The following is an 18655-nucleotide window of genomic DNA, read 5'->3' on the forward strand; positions in this document are numbered from 1 at the left end:
TGATCATCTAGTGGATTGGGCTGACGTGAAGTGCCCCGCAGACGTAGGAGTGGAGCTCCGAACTGCGTAAACAATTCTGGTGTCTGGTTCCTTTTATTGCTTTATTGTTTTTATGCTTTTATTTATCTGTTTCCAGTTGATTAATTTTTCAGATAAATAATTCTTTTAAAATAAAGTTGGAATCTTTAGCTAAATTGTACATTCAAGACCCACAATACAATTTCATCACCAAGAATGATACATATCATGCCAAAACCAAACACATTGATGTCAGATACCATTTTGTCCGAGATGTTGTAGCTGCGGGAGATATTGTTGTCCAGAAGGTTCACACATTGAAGAATCCAGCAGACATGCTTACCAAGCCTCTTCCTATTGCTAAGTTCAAGAAATGCTTGAGTTTAGTCGGTTGTTCCAGTTGTTAATCTCACAGTGAATTTGATCCAAGATGGAGATTGTTAAACTTGTGGCTCAAAATGATTGGACCATTTCTCCGTTTTTGACGGCATTTGTACACGTTCCTACCATCCTCAACTCTCCACCATGGGTTTGCCATTTGTTCTCCTCTTTCAATGTATAAATAGCATGCAATGTTTTTCTTTGTAAATGCACCAATCAATTATCAATTCATCTTTATCCTCTTGTCTTTCTCACGTGTTTATATATATATATATATATATATTCTTTTGTTTTCTCTGATCTTTTAAGAGATTAATATATATATATTATTATATTTTCCCATTTAGCTAATTCATTTGTTATTTATATATTGTCCCTATTATTTAACTTTTATAATTCTCAATTTTCGATTATTCGCTTCCGCATTATTCCGCTATATTCCTAACAGTAATTAATGGTTTGTTTGTTTGAAAATCATGTTTCCTGTTTCGGCCATTAACTTCCAAATATAAAAAAAATTGCGTTGTTCAGATTGGCGGTTTTAATTTGTTTGTTGTTGATGCAAATAAATGAATTCGTATGTGATATTCGTTGATTGAACTATATGAGAATAGTTATAGGATTGTTTTTGAAACAACTAGATGATCCGAATGTTAGGAGGATGATGTCTGTGTATTTGTGCTAATATTCTGTGTATTCTTTGAAGACATTCTGTGTAGTGTAGACTACGATTCTGTGTATTCATGTTAGAGGTACTTTAACATAGGTTGTGACGTATTTTGTGTATTCGAATGTTAGGAGGATGATTTCTGTGTAGTTGTGTCAATATCTATGTATTCTCTCAAGTCATTAATCTGTGTATTCTAGACAATGACTTTGTGTATTCCTTGAAGTCATTCACTTCTACCGTCAACTAACATTCGAAACGACGTTGTTTCGAACTAGGGTTCAAAGTACACTGATAAGTGCTCATTTGTCTATATTTTTCTCCCTTTCACTAAGTCATTTTGTTTATAGATCATTCCAATTTTCATGAGAATTAGTGCTTATTTGTGTTATTTTGCAAGGAGTGTGAGTTGGAAAGCATTGGAAGCCAAGACGGCGATTTTCATGCATTTTGGATGCATTTGGAGTCAATGGGAGTCAAGGAGAAGCTATGGAGATGAGTGCAACACTTCCAAGGGAGCCTAAGACTTGTATTTGCAATGATATTGGTCATTTGGGCAAACTAAAACAAAAGAGAAGCAAAAGGTCAAGGTGTTGAAATTTCTGCACGTCGACATCTTAGTGATTGGACGATATCTCGGCCTATAAATATTCAAATTGAGTGATTCTTAAACCATTGGAAAGAAGACTTCAAGGGCTACAACTTTCCCAGAGATACAAATTTCGTAATTCTGAACGGAAAATGGTGAAAAACAGCCTAGAAGTCAAAGCAGCTGCACAGAGTTCGAAAATGCAGTTTCTGGAGAGTTGGCATACGGCCTCACATACGGCCGTATGCATGGCCGTTTGTTTTAGACCGAATTACAGTGCAAAAATGCTGTTTCTGAAGAGGAATCATACGGCCACACAAACGGCTGTTTACCAAGCCGTTTGGGACCTGCTCTGCTCACTATTTAAGCTCATTTTGAGCATTTTGAACACGGTTTTGACCCATGGTTGAACCCTAAACACTCCCATTCACTCTCTTTCATATTTTTAGGTTAGATTAGGCTTAGATCTATGTATTTTAACACTTTTGGAGCTTGTAATCTTGGATTTGAAGCTTGGATTTCAAGATTCTTCCTCCCATTTCAATAGAGAAGTTTTCTTTCCTTTATCGCTTTTCTTTTGCAAGATTTATGTTTATTACTTGTGTTTTTGTGTTCTTTATGCTATTTAATCATGAGTAGTTAGTTTATGGGCTTGAGTTAGGGTTGTATTATCTACTTTGATGCTTAAGTTTTGATTATTGTGTAAAAGGGGAAGAAACCCACCTAGGGTTCTTGAGTTTGAATTGGATTTATTTCTATCTTTCAATAGTTAATGGCCAATGATTATTGCTTGTCTTTGGAAAGTCTTTCATTTCAATGGAAGTTGGTTGGAAGACTTAAGCCAATCCAATCTCAAACCCATTTTCTCTTCCATGGAAATAGGGGTAGAATTGGGGCAAAATAGCTTTTGTTCTTTAAGAACTTAGGTTGGTACGCCATGGAAATGGGGCAACCTTTGTTCTAATCCTTGCGAAAACTTGGATTCCTTTGTGCTAGCCTTGAGAACCTAGAGTTAATGTTCTTCCCCCAAACTTAAGTGTTAAAGCATCTAGATGGTAATGCCCCTAACTTGAGTCCTATTTCTTTATTTTGCACTCATCTATTGTTTATATGTGTTTGTTCTACCTCGTTGTCGTTTGCTTAGCTTCTTGTTGATTTTCTTGAGCTGGTGCCTAGTTTTGTGATTGCATATTGTGTGCAATAACCCCCAATCCTCAGCAGAACGACATTTCACACCCGTACACTCACCATCACTCATTTTTGCTACACATCATACACTGTGGACCCTAGTCCACAATATAACGATTGCAAAAAGTGTGAATAGGCTTTGGGTAAATGGGCTGCAGCAACGAGATATGTTTGGCCAAGAAATTTAAAGAAAAAATGTAATTATATATTGACTCAACATTTGTTATATTAAAACTTATGCTTTTTATTATGTTATATTATGTAGTGTCAATTGATTTATTTTTTATTTTTATAATGTCCAAAAAAAAGATATATATATATATATATATATATATATATATAAAAGATATGTACTAATTTTTTAATAATTTGTAATTTTGATTAATTATTTTTATAGTCAACACAATATTTGATTTGAAACACTAAAATTTATACTTAAATTTTTCATACCGTGTATCGCATGGGTAAAATACTAGTAATATTATTATTATTGTTGTTGTTAATATTATTATTATTGTTGTTGTTGTTGTTGTTGTTGTTGGTGCTGTTGTTGTTGTTGTTGTTGTTCATTAAATATGAATTTTTGAGGTATTTTCATGCAGGATTCATCCATCTGCCTGATGTGCTAAAGAATGTTTGCTTATTATCTTGACTTACCCTTTTCTGTTTACAAAATGCAGAAAAAGCAAATGGTGAGTTGGAGGATTTTATAGAATGTTTTGTGATTTGATCTAAACACTGCAGCAATTTTCTTATTTTATTTTCTTTTGCTGAAAAATAATGTTTAATGCTGAAAAGATGCTGAAAATATTAACATGTTCCAGATAGAGGTATATTTGTTTTAATGTAACCAATTACTTCATGCTGAAAATCTTTGTACTGTTAGTCTAGCTTTTATACATTAATGTAACCAATTACTTATGCACCACTTGGCCACACCAGCAATTTAGTGATAATTAGTCAACTCCTAATGGTGGCTTACTTGATTACTTTGAACAACATAATATTTTTATTTGGAGGCTAATGCCATCGCTGTGGTTAGGTCATTCTTCTGAGTTGCAAGCTGAAGTAAAAGAAGAATTTTTCTGTCAAATTGGAATCACTTGAAATAGATACTGAAGTAAACAAGCCAGAAGTTGCTGGTGAAGTTAAAGTGACTGAAAAATCAACTTTGGATGAGATTTTGGCTGCTGCATCTGGAGGTTTAGCTTTAAGATTGGATGGAGAAAGAAATGGTATGTCTTTATTTGCAATGATTTTATTATTATTGGACTTAGGTTTTTATGAACAAACTTCAAATGGAGGCTACATCCTTACTTGAGTTGTGTAGAAGAATGATTGTTTGATGTTTGCCATTTGTTTATATACCTCCTTGTTTATTTGGGAATATGATATATTCAATCTGCTTACTTAAAATGTTCTGCTCATCTTTTATATATTCCATAAATTATAATTAAATGTGAAAATTTGTGTGCATTAGTATGTCCTTATGATTCTAGGTCTTGAATCAAGTTGAGCTTGTTTGTCCTGACATTGAAACATTATGTATAAAAGATCTCATTGACGAATGAAAGTAGGTATTTTATCCTAAGAGGAATTCTAAGATTAGCTAATATGTACTTTGATTTTTTGTATGATTTTTGAATTATTCGTTGAGGTTTTTGTAAATATTTAGGTGTTAATTTAATGTGTTGACAGTGTTGAGGTTGCTGGAATGTACAGGAAAAAATTAATTTTTTTTAAATAAAAATGACTATCTGCGTCAGCAGTTGGCAGTTCCGGACGCAGATAGTATACTTTTTTCTTTAAAAATATACTATCTGCGTCTGGAGCTTCCTAGCTCCAGACGCAGATGGTCCATTAAAAAATAATAAGAAGACCATCTGCGTCTGGAACTGAGTTGCTATCTGCGTCCGGGGCAACTCCGGACGTAGATAGTCCATGGCAACTGCGTCTCCGGCATATGCGTCCGGAGTATTCCGGACGCAGATAGTTCAAAACTCCGAACGCAGATGTGTGTTTCTGTACTAGTGAGTAATACTATATAACGGATCAAAAGGGAATGAGCTCCCAAGTGAAAAAAGCACACAAGTTTAAGCCATTGACTTAGTCCAGATGAAGAATTAAGGAAAATTTTTAAAAAATGAGGTGGCATTTTGATAATTTTTTTGTTTTTGTTTTTGTTTTTTTTTTGTTTTGTTTTTTGTTGTCTTTGGGTGCATTATTTTCTTTCTTTGAGTGCATATTTTTGTTTTTTCGGATGTTCATTGTTGTTTGTGCCTTCAAGTGTGTACATTGTTACAATATTTTTCATCTTTGGGTGCATATTTTTGTGTTTTCGAGTGCACTCAAAATTCTACATTTGGAATGATAGGTTAATCCTCTCATTCCAAAATTAGAATTCCATTCCTTTTGATCCAGTGCAAAACCTTGAACCTTGAGGTGCATAACTTTAACCCTTGAGGTGTATAACTTTGAACCTTCAGATGCATATTGTTGTGTCTTCGAGTCCATATTATTGTGCCTTCATGTGTACATTGTTTTATCTTTGGAAGGAGAGGTTAATCTTCTCCTTCGCAAATTAGAATTCCACCTCAGGAGTGTGCTCCTTCCTAAATTGGGATATTTTATTTGGCGCAGAACTTTTAATTTGTTTGTGATGCGTAGGTGTGTGCGTTTGAGAAATTGGGTGTGTGCAAAAGTCTGAGTATTGTGTGCGCGTGTGTGCGTGGGTGACGTTGGGTTGGCAATGAAGGGTTTGGGATGCTTTGTTTTGCTCGGAACTTTTAATTTGTTTGTGCTGCGCAGGTGCGTGCCTTTGTGATATTGGGCGTGTGTAGAAGATTGTGTATTATCTGTTTGTGCGTGTGCGTGGGTGACGTTGGGTTAGAAATGAAGGGTTTGGGATGTATTGTTTTGCCTTGAACTTGTAATGTGTTTCTGCTGCGTAGGTGTGTGCGTGTGTGATGTTGGATGTGTGCATAAGTCTGGATAGTGCATGCAATTTAAATTTTCACAAATGTTTATGGATGATTTTCGGGAGTTTATGAGTTTATCTCTCTCAAATGCATGATCCAATAAAGAAAATGAAGATGTACATAACTATGTCAAGGATATATCTCCAGGTTGTACAAAGTATTGATTAACAGTATGTGACACATCCCTCAAACCAGTTGTTGAACAACGATTTGATACATTAGAAGGTGGAATTGAGTTTTATCTAAAGAACACTTCAATTGCCGATTTTGATGTGCGTCGTAGTACTGATAAAAAGAATAAACATGGTGCCCTCATGAAAAAGTATTTGGTTATTTGTTCCCGCCAAGGATATAAGGAGCCAATGGATATAGAAATAGTGGCAAGTGAAACCACAAAGCAACCCTAGCGCCGACGTACTTCTAACCATGGTTGTAGTAGGTACTAGGCGCTAGTCGAGCAGTAGACTAGCGCCTAATGCCTAAGCGATCTAAGCGGCGCCTAAGCAGTACCTAGGCGTCGACTTATAAAAACAAAAAAATAATGCATGTGTTTGGGTGTATGTCATATATATATATATATATATATATATATATATATATATATATATATATATATATATATATATATATATATCTTACTTCTCTTACTTATAAATAAACAAATTTAAATATATATATATATATATATATGTAATAAAAAAATTAACAAGGTCGACTCGCTCGAGTTAACTTGGCTAACTCAGCCGAGTTGGGCGAGTTAACTCGGCCCAATCGGCTGAGTTAGGCGCTATGCGCGCGGCCACCTAGGAAGATGCCTAGGGAGCAATTGGCCTCGGTCTAGGGGCGTCTAGTGCCTAGGCGGGGGATATTTACAACAATGCTTCTAACAGAGTTGGTTGCATCGCTAAGATCATACTCAAACTAAACAATGGTGTGGGGTATGAAGTGGTGTCATTTGAAGAAAGATACACATTATTTGTGCGATGACAGTTAAAAACCGTTCATGAAAGTGAATCGGAAATTACACATTGGGCATCAGCATTTCATATCAAACTGTGCAAAAGCTAACATCGGGCTAACTAAGAGTTTCAACCAGTATGTAGAAATGATGAGTGAAGTTGAGAATGTGGGTGTTACGCATCAAGATTTCAATAACTACAAGAGAGAGATCTTGGTGTATATGAAAGGGGGAGATGCACAGATGGTAGTGTCCAACTACCTATAAAAGAAGGCGGATTATGAAAATATGTACTTCGAATACGAGGTGAATGAAATAGAATAGTTGAGCCCGGTGTTCTAGGCTGATGGTGTGGCACGAAAACACTACGCTGCATTTGGAGATGTTGTGGCATTCGATGCAACGTACCAAACGATATCTAACAGCCTTTTGTTCAAGTCTTTGTGCGGTGTTGTGCGCTGTAAAAACATTAAATTCATAACTTTTTTGGCACATATAATACTAAAAATTGTGGGGAGGGGTGGTTAAGGTTTGAGAATATTTATATTGTGAAAGGCTGTTATTTTCAATAAATATTCTCATTGAGTTTGCTTCATTCTTTCATGATTCACCTAATTATATTCCCACTTAAATAAAAAATTAAAAAGGCATTGGTGCGCGTTACTAGGCACAGCACTGTCTAGCATGTGCCTGCAATTCACACGCATGCTAAGGGCATTAGGTGATGCCATGTATTTTTTAATATTTACTTTTTCTCTTTCGTCGACTTAACATTAAATAAACACAAAACAATAAAAAAAAAAAAACAAAACAAAACTACCCAAAAGGGGAGGGAAGGGGAGGGGAGAGGATGAGATTTATTACAAAACATAATTTTTTTTTCTAATTCTGTGAGCAAAAAGTAAAAGAAAAACTTTTTCCTGAACTTTAAGGAAAATGTTTTTTTTTAAAGTCACTAGTCTACGTGTGTGCACCAACACTATATAGCACAAGATCGAGTTCTATTTTTTTTCTTATTAAAAAAAAGTTACTTGTAATACCCCGAAATTTTAAACCCAAAATTTCTTTTTATTAAGATTATCTCGGATTTATTATTAAATCCAAACATTTTCAAAAAATATTTCGTTATAATTATGTACCTTTCAAAACAAAGGTTGTTTCGCGAACTCTGGACCAACGTATTTCGAATCAAGTTATTGTTTTAAAAGGGGTCCAGATGTTGTTTGAAATTAATCTATTGTAAAATTTTTATCTCAAAGGATTATTTTGTGCAAAAATATTAATATTAATATTAATATTTTTGGTACCAAGCTTATGAGTTAAGATTCATCCATATTTTATTATTATTATTAGAAATATTATTATTATTATATAGATTTGGATGGATAAGTATCCATATATATTATTATTATATTTACAATTGTGGATAATCATCCATATTTTATAACTATTATTATTATTATATAGATTTGGATGGATAAGTATCCATATATATTATTATTATATAGATTTGGATGGATAAGTATCCATATATATTATTATTATATAGATTTGGATGGATAAGTATCCATATATATTATTATTATATAGATTTGGATGGATAAGTATCCATATATATTATTATTATATAGATTTGGATGGATAAGTATCCATATATATTATTATTATATAGATTTGGATGGATAAGTATCCATATATATTATTATTATATATGTAATATTACGTATATATGTATATATGATAAGGATGAAGAAATGAAGTTCATTTCTTCATTCCCCTTCACTGCAATTCCATTTCGTGAGAGAAAAAGAGAGAGAGAGAGAGAGAGGGAGAGAGAGAGAAGCAAAATTTCAAGCTTTGATCGCAATTTGTTCGGTAAAATTTATATTTAATCGGTTAAAAGTTATGTTTTTACTCCTAGTTCATAGTTTTGGGTAGAATTTTGTTGAATCATATTTGTATTATTGTGCTCTATGTTAGGATTTTAAGAGCAAAGGTTGAATCCCGAGCTTCAATCTTCGAATTTCTTGTGTTCGTAGTGAGATTGAGGTAAGTTACCCCTCAAGTTGGAATTATAGCTACTCAAAGTAGGTAATTGGTGAATTAATTTCCAATCCATGAAGTTGTATGTAATTTATGAACTTTTTGCGTATTGGACATGTTGTACATAAAAATTAGGAGTAATATATATAAATATATATATTGTATGTGTGTGCAGCGTGATATATATATATATATATATTATGTATGTAGGGGATATATATATATATATATATGTTACGTGAGTGTGGGTGTGTGGTGTGATATATATATATATATATATATATATATATATATATATGNTATATATATATATATATATATATATATATATATATATGTTATGTGTGTTGTGGGGTATATAAATATATTACGTATGTGTGTGTGATATAATATATGTATATAGGTAGTAGTAAAATACATATTATATATATACTATATATATATACCGTAACATATATATATTGTTGAAAAATATAGGTATTATCCATATACATTATATCATGTACCCTATACCTATTATATATCTATATTATATATTATATTATCAATTACATGCTATGGATATATATTATATTATGTACCGTATGTATAGGATATATATATATATATATATATATATATATATATATATGAGTATAGGTAGTATATGTGAACTATGTGTTGTGAACATGAATAAGTAATAAGTGCGTTGTGAGTATAGAAAAGAATTTGATAGTGTAATCATGCCATGTTGGTTGTTGTCATGATATGTGGAATTATGTACCACGTGTTGAATACATATGTTAATGAGTGTATAAGTAGGAAAGTTGAGCGTATTGTCGGAACAAGAATAGTGAATGTTTAAAATGAATAAAACCTTAGTTTCAAGAAGTTACGAGGACCTTGTTGTCTTTTTACCTCGGGCTATAATTACCGAAGGTCGTCATTGATATATGTACGGTTGTATTCGTACTTTGGCAAAGTCTATTCGCCGAGTCTCTACGTCACTCATGTATGGCTAGACTGTGGGGGTGTGCACACTTAAGCGTATTGACTCTGTCGTCTCCGGGTTGGTGTCATTTTAATGGACCTAGGCGGGGCCACACTAGGGGCCATTCTAATGAACCTTCGTCCAAGGGACCGAGAAGAGAATTTGGGTAATGACCGCAAGCCCAAGTTCCAGGTTCATTCGGTCAACTGACAAGGAATATTCAACATTTCCTATAAGGCCTCATACTTTGAAATGAAACTAAGTCGAGTTTTCATAAATAATGGTTGAATCAATGTCTATGATGAGATGTGTGATGTCTATGATGAGATGTGTTATGCTATGATGAGATGTGCGATACTAGTTCCAAGAAACTAGACGTTTGACGTTGAGAAATGGTATATCGTGAAGTTGTCAGGTATGGTTGTGGGAATTCGCGTGTGTAATGTGAATATGATGAACTTTATGCTTATTTGTTTACATTTTGGTAATTTACAAAAAATGAAAGCATGTCATTTAATAGGACATTCTATGCTATAGTCCATTGGTAAGTTAAAACATCTTTACCTATGAATGAGAAGCTTATGGGTTCTTACTTAGCCGTCGTGCTAACGGGTGCTTCATTGTTACCCTTTAACAGATGTCATCCAGCAATGAGTCGTATAGTTCGGTAACTTCACCGAACTATAATGGCTCAGTTTTTGGATATGGAGTCTATGTACAGCATATGATAGGGGAGGACCCCTACGTACCCGGCCACACTCTGCTAGCTCCTGACGATTCCTTCTCACCATCCAGCTCTCTTGTGTCTCTGGTAGATGCTCATCTGGCTCGGTGGGGCTACTACCCAATAGAAGTTTTACCGGGTAGCGACCCCCTAGAGTTCATTGTACATTACCCATATCTCTGGGATCCCACTCCTCCCGAGGGAGAATGGTCTATGGTCATTGTCACCGATCGCTCCTTGGATCACCTTAAGTGGTTTGAGGGCGAATGGCATCTAGTTTGGGGAGAGTTGAGATCCCAGTGTATCGTATGATCTGATAGGTGGTGGAGGTCAAGTCGGGATAGTCTAAAACTCTCTTTTTGTGTACATATTCTGCAGCAGTCTTAGTAGATCAATTGCCAAACTTGGGCATTGTGGTTGTATATATATATATCTAAAGTATGTTTTGGGGTTCTAAGGATGTCGTTATCACTCCTATGAACCTATATATATATATATATATATATATATATATATATATATATATGTGTGTGTGTGTGTGTGTGTGTGTGTGTGTTTGGAATGTTTAACTTATACCTCTGTTGTCGAGTCAGATAGTTATGAGTTGTTACAGGTGTATAGGAAGCATGTGTAGGTCAGGAAAATTAGCCTGTGGACCTAGGGAGGAACCGCTAAAGGTTAGCCGGGTTCGACCTAGGTGTGGCGGTGATGCTCCCGGTTGTAGGGTTGACCAACCCGGGGTGTCACAGCCCGCCTCCTCCGATCGAAGTAGTGAACTCCTCGTACTTGACGATATCTCATTGAAGCCATGGGTGGAGCGCATCGAGAAGGCCTTCCCATTACCCGCAGCCATGGAAGTCACGCCGTCTCGATTTGAAGTGTTTGCCTTGTCATCGATGCACGTGCCATCTTGATTTAAAGATTGATGTGGCCCTATTCGAGCCCCTCTTGGTGGCCCTATTAGAGCCCCTCTTCTTCTTGTGAGTTTCGAAAGAAACATCTTGTAGGTTTTCAGATCTGCGATGAAGAAAACATCCTTTTGCGATGGTCAGCCCGCTGCCCGCCTCAGATCTATCATGCGTCTTCAGCCGCCTGCTTCCACCGCCTGCTGATTCTTGCTCTCTCCGCTGTCGACCTCCGCCACCGCCACCTTCATCACCTCTCGAATTTCGTATACAAACCGACGTCGTATTTAACAATAAATTATTTAAAAAAAAAAGTTAGAGGACAAAGTTCTCTATGTATTGGATATTATTTTTTTAAAATTTCTTTTTCCCATTTGTATATCATTCTATTTAAAAAAAAAGAAAAAAAAAGAAAAAAAATGTATCCTACTTTTCGAATCATCAAACAATCACAATTACTAACAACAAACACATACGATCATTAACATAGATTATATCGCACAATGAACAATTTTCAAGATTATGTGCAGCAATGATAGGTGCTCCCCTTTACCGCTATCCAGCCACCAGCTCCGATTCCGTTCCGAAAGGTTTACGCTTGGGTTAGGGTGACACAGTAACTTAAGCTTATCTTAACAAACCTAGGTTGACTCGATCCTAGGCTCTGATACCACCTTGTGACACCCCGGGTTGGTCAGCCCTACAACCGAGAGCATCACCGCCACACCTAGGTCGAACCCGGCTAACCTTTAGCGGTTCCTCCCTAGGTGCACAGGCTAATTTTTCTGACCTACACATGCTTCCCATACACCTGTAACAACTCATAACTATCTGACTCGACAACAGAGGTATAAGTTAAACATTCCAAACATATATACATATATATATATATATATATATATATATATATATATATATATATATATATATATATATATATATAGGTTCATAGGAGTGATAACGACATCCTTAGAACCCCAAAACATACTTTAGATATATATATATACAACCACAATGCCCAAGTTTGACAATTGATCTACTAAGACTGCTGCAGAATATGTACACAAAAAGAGAGTTTTAGACTATCCCGACTTGACCTCCACCACCTATCAGATCATACGATACACTGGGATCTCAACTCTCCCCAAACTAGATGCCATTCGCCCTCAAACCACTTAAGGTGATCCAAGGAGTGATCGGTAACAATGACCATAGACCATTCTCCCTCGGGAGGAGTGGGATCCCAGAGATATGGGTAATGTACAATGAACTCTAGAGGGTCGCTACCCGGTAAAACTTCTATTGGGTAGTAGCCCCACCGAGCCAGATGACCATCTACCAGAGACACAAGAGAGCTGGATGGTGAGAAGGAATCGTCAGGAGCTAGCAGAGTGTGGCCGGGTACGTAGGGGTCCTCCCCTATCATATGTTGTACATAGACTCCATATCCAAAAACTGAGCCATTATAGTTCGGTGAAGTTACCGAACTATACGACTCATTGCTGGATGACATCTGTTAAAGGGTAACAATGAAGCACCCGTTAGCACGACGGCTAAGTAAGAACCCATAAGCTTCTCATTCATAGGTAAAGATGTTTTAACTTACCAATGGACTATAGCATAGAATGTCCTATTAAATGACATGCTTTCATTTTTTGTAAATTACCAAAATGTAAACAAATAAGCATAAAGTTCATCATATTCACATTACACACGCGAATTCCCACAACCATACCTGACAACTTCACGATATACCATTTCTCAACGTCAAACGTCTAGTTTCTTGGAACTAGTATCGCACATCTCATCATAGCATAACACATCTCATCATAGACATTGATTCAACCATTATTTATGAAAACTCGACTTAGTTTCATTTCAAAGTATGAGGCCTTATAGGAAATGTTGAATATTCCTTGTCGGTTGACCGAATGAACCTGGAACTTGGGCTTGCGGTCATTACCCAAATTCTCTTCTCGGTCCCTTGGACGAAGGTTCATTAGAATGGCCCCTAGTGTGGCCCCGCCTAGGTCCATTAAAATGACACCAACCCGGAGACGACAGAGTCAATACGCTTAAGTGTGCACACCCCCACAGTCTAGCCATACATGAGTGACGTAGAGACTCGGCGAATAGACTTCGCCAAAGTACGAATACAACCGTACATATNCAACATAATATATATATATGTTACGGTATATATATATAGTATATATATAATATGTATCTTACACACATATATATATATTATACCACATAACACACACGTAATATATATATATATATCACACACACAATATACATAACACACACACAATTAATTATATATATGATACACACCTATGTAATATATATACACAACACACACACGTAATATATATATAACACACATACATGTAATATATATACCTAACACACACACACGATTAATATATATATAATACACTCTCACACGTACACAATATCTATGTATATATATATCATGCTACACACACACAACATATACATATGTACACATATTACTCCTAATTTATGTGTACAACATGTCCAATACACAAAATATTCACAAATTACACACAACTACATGGATTGGAAATTAATTCACCAATTACCTACTTTGAGTAGCTATAATTCCAACTTGAGGGGTAACTTACCTCAATCTCACTACGAACACAAGAAATTCGAAGATTGAAGCTCGGGATTCAACCTTTGCTCTTAAAATCCTAACATAGAGCACAATAATACAAATATGATTCAACAAAATTCTACCCAAAACTATGAACTAGGAGTAAAAACATAACTTTTAACCGATTAAATATAAATTTTACCGAACAAATCGCGATCAAAGCTTGAAATTTTGCTTCTCTCTCTCTCTCTCCCTCTCTCTCTCTCTCTCTCTCTTTTTCTCTCACGAAATGGAATTGCAGTGAAGGGGAATGAAGAAATGAACTTCATTTCTTCATCCTTATCATATATACATATATACGTAATATTACATACATAATAATAATAATAATAATAATAATAATAATAATAATAATAGTTATAAAATATGGATGATTATCCACAATTGTAAATATAATAATAATATATATGGATACTTATCCATCCAAATCTATATAATAATAATATTTCTAATAATAATAATAAAATATGGATGAATCTTAACTCATAAGCTTGGTACCAAAAATATTAATATTAATATTAATATTTTTGCACAAAATAATCCTTTGAGATAAAAATTTTACAATAGATTAATTTCAAACAACATCTGGACCCCTTTTAAAACAATAACTTGATTCGAAATACGTTGGTCCAGAGTTCGCGAAACAACCTTTGTTTTGAAAGGTACATAATTATAACGAAATATTTTTTGAAAATGTTTGGATTTAATAATAAATCCGAGATAATCTTAATAAAAAGAAATTTTGGGTTTAAAATTTCGGGGTATTACACGGGCAGTTGGACTCATCGCAACCACCGTCGTTGCTTCGATCACTGCGGCCTGTTTTGATTGTGGACGACGGCTTCGAGCACTGCTGACGGTTCGGCGTGGATGCTAGGTTGTCTTAGGCCTTATTGTTGGTTGTCAAAGGCATGTGATCTTTGCGACAATGGCAACACTGTTCAATTGTTCAATCTGGATTTTTTCTTTCAATTTGGATTCAATTGTTTGCACTGCAAATTTTTTTTAAAAAAATTTTTAAGAGATAGAACGTTGGTTTTTTTTTTTAAAACGACATTGTATCTTTATTTTTTACTTTTTAAAAGATACGGGTTTTTTGAAAAACTGACGTCGTATCTCTTTATTAAAAAAATTAAAAGGGGATACGACGCCAGTTCTTTCTAAAACCCAACGTTGTATCCTAATTTTTTTTTAAAAAAAATTACATACGACATCGGTTTTATAAAGGCAACGTCGTATCATTTATTTACTACGTCGGTGAGAACAACGTCGAAAAATAACCGACGTTGTATGTAAAAAAAAAAACAAAGGTAAAAGTGTTTTATGTATACATTAATTAACTAATACAAGTAACTTTTGCTAGAAGTATTCAACAATTGGTGAATTAGGTAATCTTTTCAAAAAAAAAAAAAAAAAAGGCACAACGTTAACAAAAATAATAAAAACAGGAGGCAATGTTACACTGGAATTTCATTCCAGTGCTAGCACGGGAATTTCAATGTTAAAAAGAATTCATTGCCAAATAACTCAAATGCAATGTTCAGGCTTCATCTCAATCAAAACTAGAAAATAACAATGTAAAAACCATAGTAATTAACAATGGAAAGCAAGAAAATGACTTCTGGAAAATGTTTTCTGGAAAATGAGTCATTTTCCGGAAAACAGTTTCATTTCCAGTGTTTGGATGTATTATGAAAAACTGTCTTTTTGTGTTTGGTTCATTTTCTGGAAAATGGATAGAATTGTATAATTAAACATTGTAATTGTTTTATTTAAAATATAAAAAATTATAATAGTTATTAAAATAATGGTATTTAATAAAAAATAGAATTTATAAAAAAAATAAAAATTTTAAAAATTTTAAAAAAAAAATTAAAAAAAATTTAAAAAAATGTAGCAAAGGTTTTCAGCGGTTTCCCCACCTCCTTGGTCCATGGTCATGAATGATATGGCTTGGTTTTGGTTGAAAACATGCGAAACAGTTATTCTGGCGATTCCGTAAAATGACTTACGGAAAAAAATTCCGTAAGTCATTTTCCAGAAAAATGAACTGATTTTCCTTGGTCAACGGAAAATGTTTCCGTTGACCACATTTTCCAGACATTGCCAAATACAGAAAACTCGGAAAACATTTTCCTGAAGTCATTTTACATGTTACCAAACACACCCTAAGAATAACAGTATCGAGCACCAAAAAAAAACCTAAAGCAGATTGCTTAGAGTTTCATTAAGCACAAGATCTATGTAAATACTAGTTATCTAGTGCACATACCCATGCCAAAATAGCCTCAAGAATTGTCGCAACTGTCCAGAAAGTTGATTTCCTTTCATTGAGAGGTGTTTTTAGTCCAGATCTCTCATTGACATGGTAATACATATCTTTGTCACTGCAACCACCAAAAAGATTAAAGTGATATTTTCAATTCAGAGTCTTTAATTAGCACTGACGACAGACAAAATATAAGCAAAGCTAAGTTAAGAAAAAACAGATAATCAATTAAGTAAACACAAAATCCAAGTCTAATATGATATAAAAGTGTTACAATAGAGAGTGTCATACTTGGGCACAAAAACAATGAAGCCATTGGGGATTTTCAAAATTCTAGCTTCTGTATCAATGGATAAAATGTATTCATAGTTCTTTCTGAAGAGAACACAAAAACAATGAAGCCATTGGGGATTTTCAAAATTCTAGCTTCTGTATCAATGGATAAAATGTATTCATAGTTCTTTCTGAAGAGAATTTATGTGGGGATAAAAGTAGGCAACCTGATACAGTCATAAAAGCAATGAAATACTCTGTTAAGGGGACAACTTACATTAGACAGTTCAACATTATTGGCATAGCAACACCTTTGTTAACATGATACATTACTCCCCATTGACAAGATAATCTGGTTCCTTAATTATAGGAAACACTCCACCTCAGATAATCTGGTTCCTGAATCCACTGTGATTATTATTTCTGCCTCCATGATATCTGCTTTCTCTATTACCCTGTGATAAAGTATTAAAAAAAAAAAAAAAAAAAAAAAACCAATTCTATCAACATTATCTGTTGATTGGGAGTCCTATCTTTGAGGCCTTTCAAAAATCTTGAGAACACATTTCAAGAAGATTAAATCTTTACTATCCAATAACTGAGATCTAATGGCATCATACTTTTTGTTTAAACTAGAGATCTAACTAAATGATAGTGATGCCCTCATGTTGAGCCTTTATTTTCTGCATATTGCTAGAGATAAGTATAGCTGATAAAAAAAAAATCTTTGCTAAATGTTTGAAATCATAAAAATAATCCATAAACACCTTGTCCCTTTTGGTTGAAATCATAAAAATAATCCATAAACACATGGAATTCAAATTATTCTTGCTTCAAAAAGTAAAAAGAAAAAAAAAAAAAAAAGAAAAAAGAAAAAAGTGAACCTGAACAACAGCCTGTGGCCAACAAGCATGAACAACTTCCATTAATTCATCAACTATTGACAAATATTCCTCTCCTTCTAACCTAGGTTGTCGCAATCCCAGATCTGTAAGGATAAAACATGAAAAATCAGTACATATTATCCGTGCCTATATGAAAGTTTTCATTTTTTTTCCGCAATTAATTAGCATGGAGATCAGATCCAGGTATAATATAATTAATATTTTATGGACTAGGTCAAATGTGTGTGAAATAATATTCAGTTGTTAGTGTAAAAACTTTGACAGATATGTGAAATGTGAAATAATCAAACAAAGCTGGTAGAAATCTAGGAAAAAGTTAGTAGAAATCTGGGAAAAAAACTAAAAATAAAAATAAAAACACCGTACCTGAGGAAACGCAGATCTAAATGTCGGAGGTGTCGTCGCCACTGCTCGTCGCCGACATGCTTGAAGCCGCTGCTTGCTGTCGATGGTCGTTGCCGCTACTCACGCCGATGGTCGTCACTGCTACTCACGCCGATGGTTGCCGCCGATGGTCACATCGCCGCCGTCACCTTCGCTCTTCAGGTCGCAAGGGTGTGTGGAAAGTAAAACTGATAGATCTCTAGGGATTTCTTCTTCAGGTCGCAAGGGTTTGTGGAGAGTAAAATTGATAGATCTGTAGGTTTTTCTTTAATATATATTTCGTTTGGAAAACTAGCGTCCGTTCTATCAAGAACTGAGGCGAAACGTGGCCGTCTTTTTTTAAATTGTACTTTCGCATCTGTTATGTACGTACAACTGATGCTAGTTATTTTAAACATTACAGGCATGCCACCGTGCGTGTATTACAACCACTTTTCCAAAGAACAGATGCTAATAATCTAATTTTTTTTGTCCAATTTGTACTAGTGGTAGTAATGATTATTTGAGAAGAGTGATCGATTGGGAAAGGTTGTTATTTCCATTAAATATTCTCATTGAATTTGCTTCATTCCTTCATTATTCAGTTAATTCTCTTCCGAATTAAATAAAAAGATTTAAAAAAAAAAAAGCATGGGTGCATGGTATAATAGGTGCCAACATTGTCTGCATGTGCATGCAAAAAGCATTGGATGGTGCCCGTGTTTTTTAAGTACTTTT

At 34.5% G+C, this 18655-nt stretch overlaps 1 long non-coding RNA gene across 2 annotated transcripts; it reads right to left on the bottom strand.

Moving 5' to 3' along the window:
• Nucleotides 1-6825: 6825 nt before the first annotated feature.
• On the bottom strand, nucleotides 6826-18273 carry LOC116009802. 2 transcript variants are annotated; one of them, XR_004096850.1, is made up of 5 exons: nucleotides 17921-18273; nucleotides 17534-17637; nucleotides 16927-17104; nucleotides 16380-16494; nucleotides 6826-7237 (listed from the first exon to the last, which is right to left on the bottom strand). It is a non-coding gene; the product is annotated as an uncharacterized LOC116009802 (long non-coding RNA). The 2 variants fall into 2 exon arrangements; XR_004096849.1 differs by lacking the exon at nucleotides 6826-7237 and adding an exon at nucleotides 15074-15099.
• Nucleotides 18274-18655: the final 382 nt, after the last annotated feature.

This window comes from Ipomoea triloba, chromosome 2 (genome assembly GCF_003576645.1).
Source record: "Ipomoea triloba cultivar NCNSP0323 chromosome 2, ASM357664v1".
In the NCBI taxonomy this organism is placed as follows: Eukaryota; Viridiplantae; Streptophyta; class Magnoliopsida; order Solanales; family Convolvulaceae; genus Ipomoea; species Ipomoea triloba.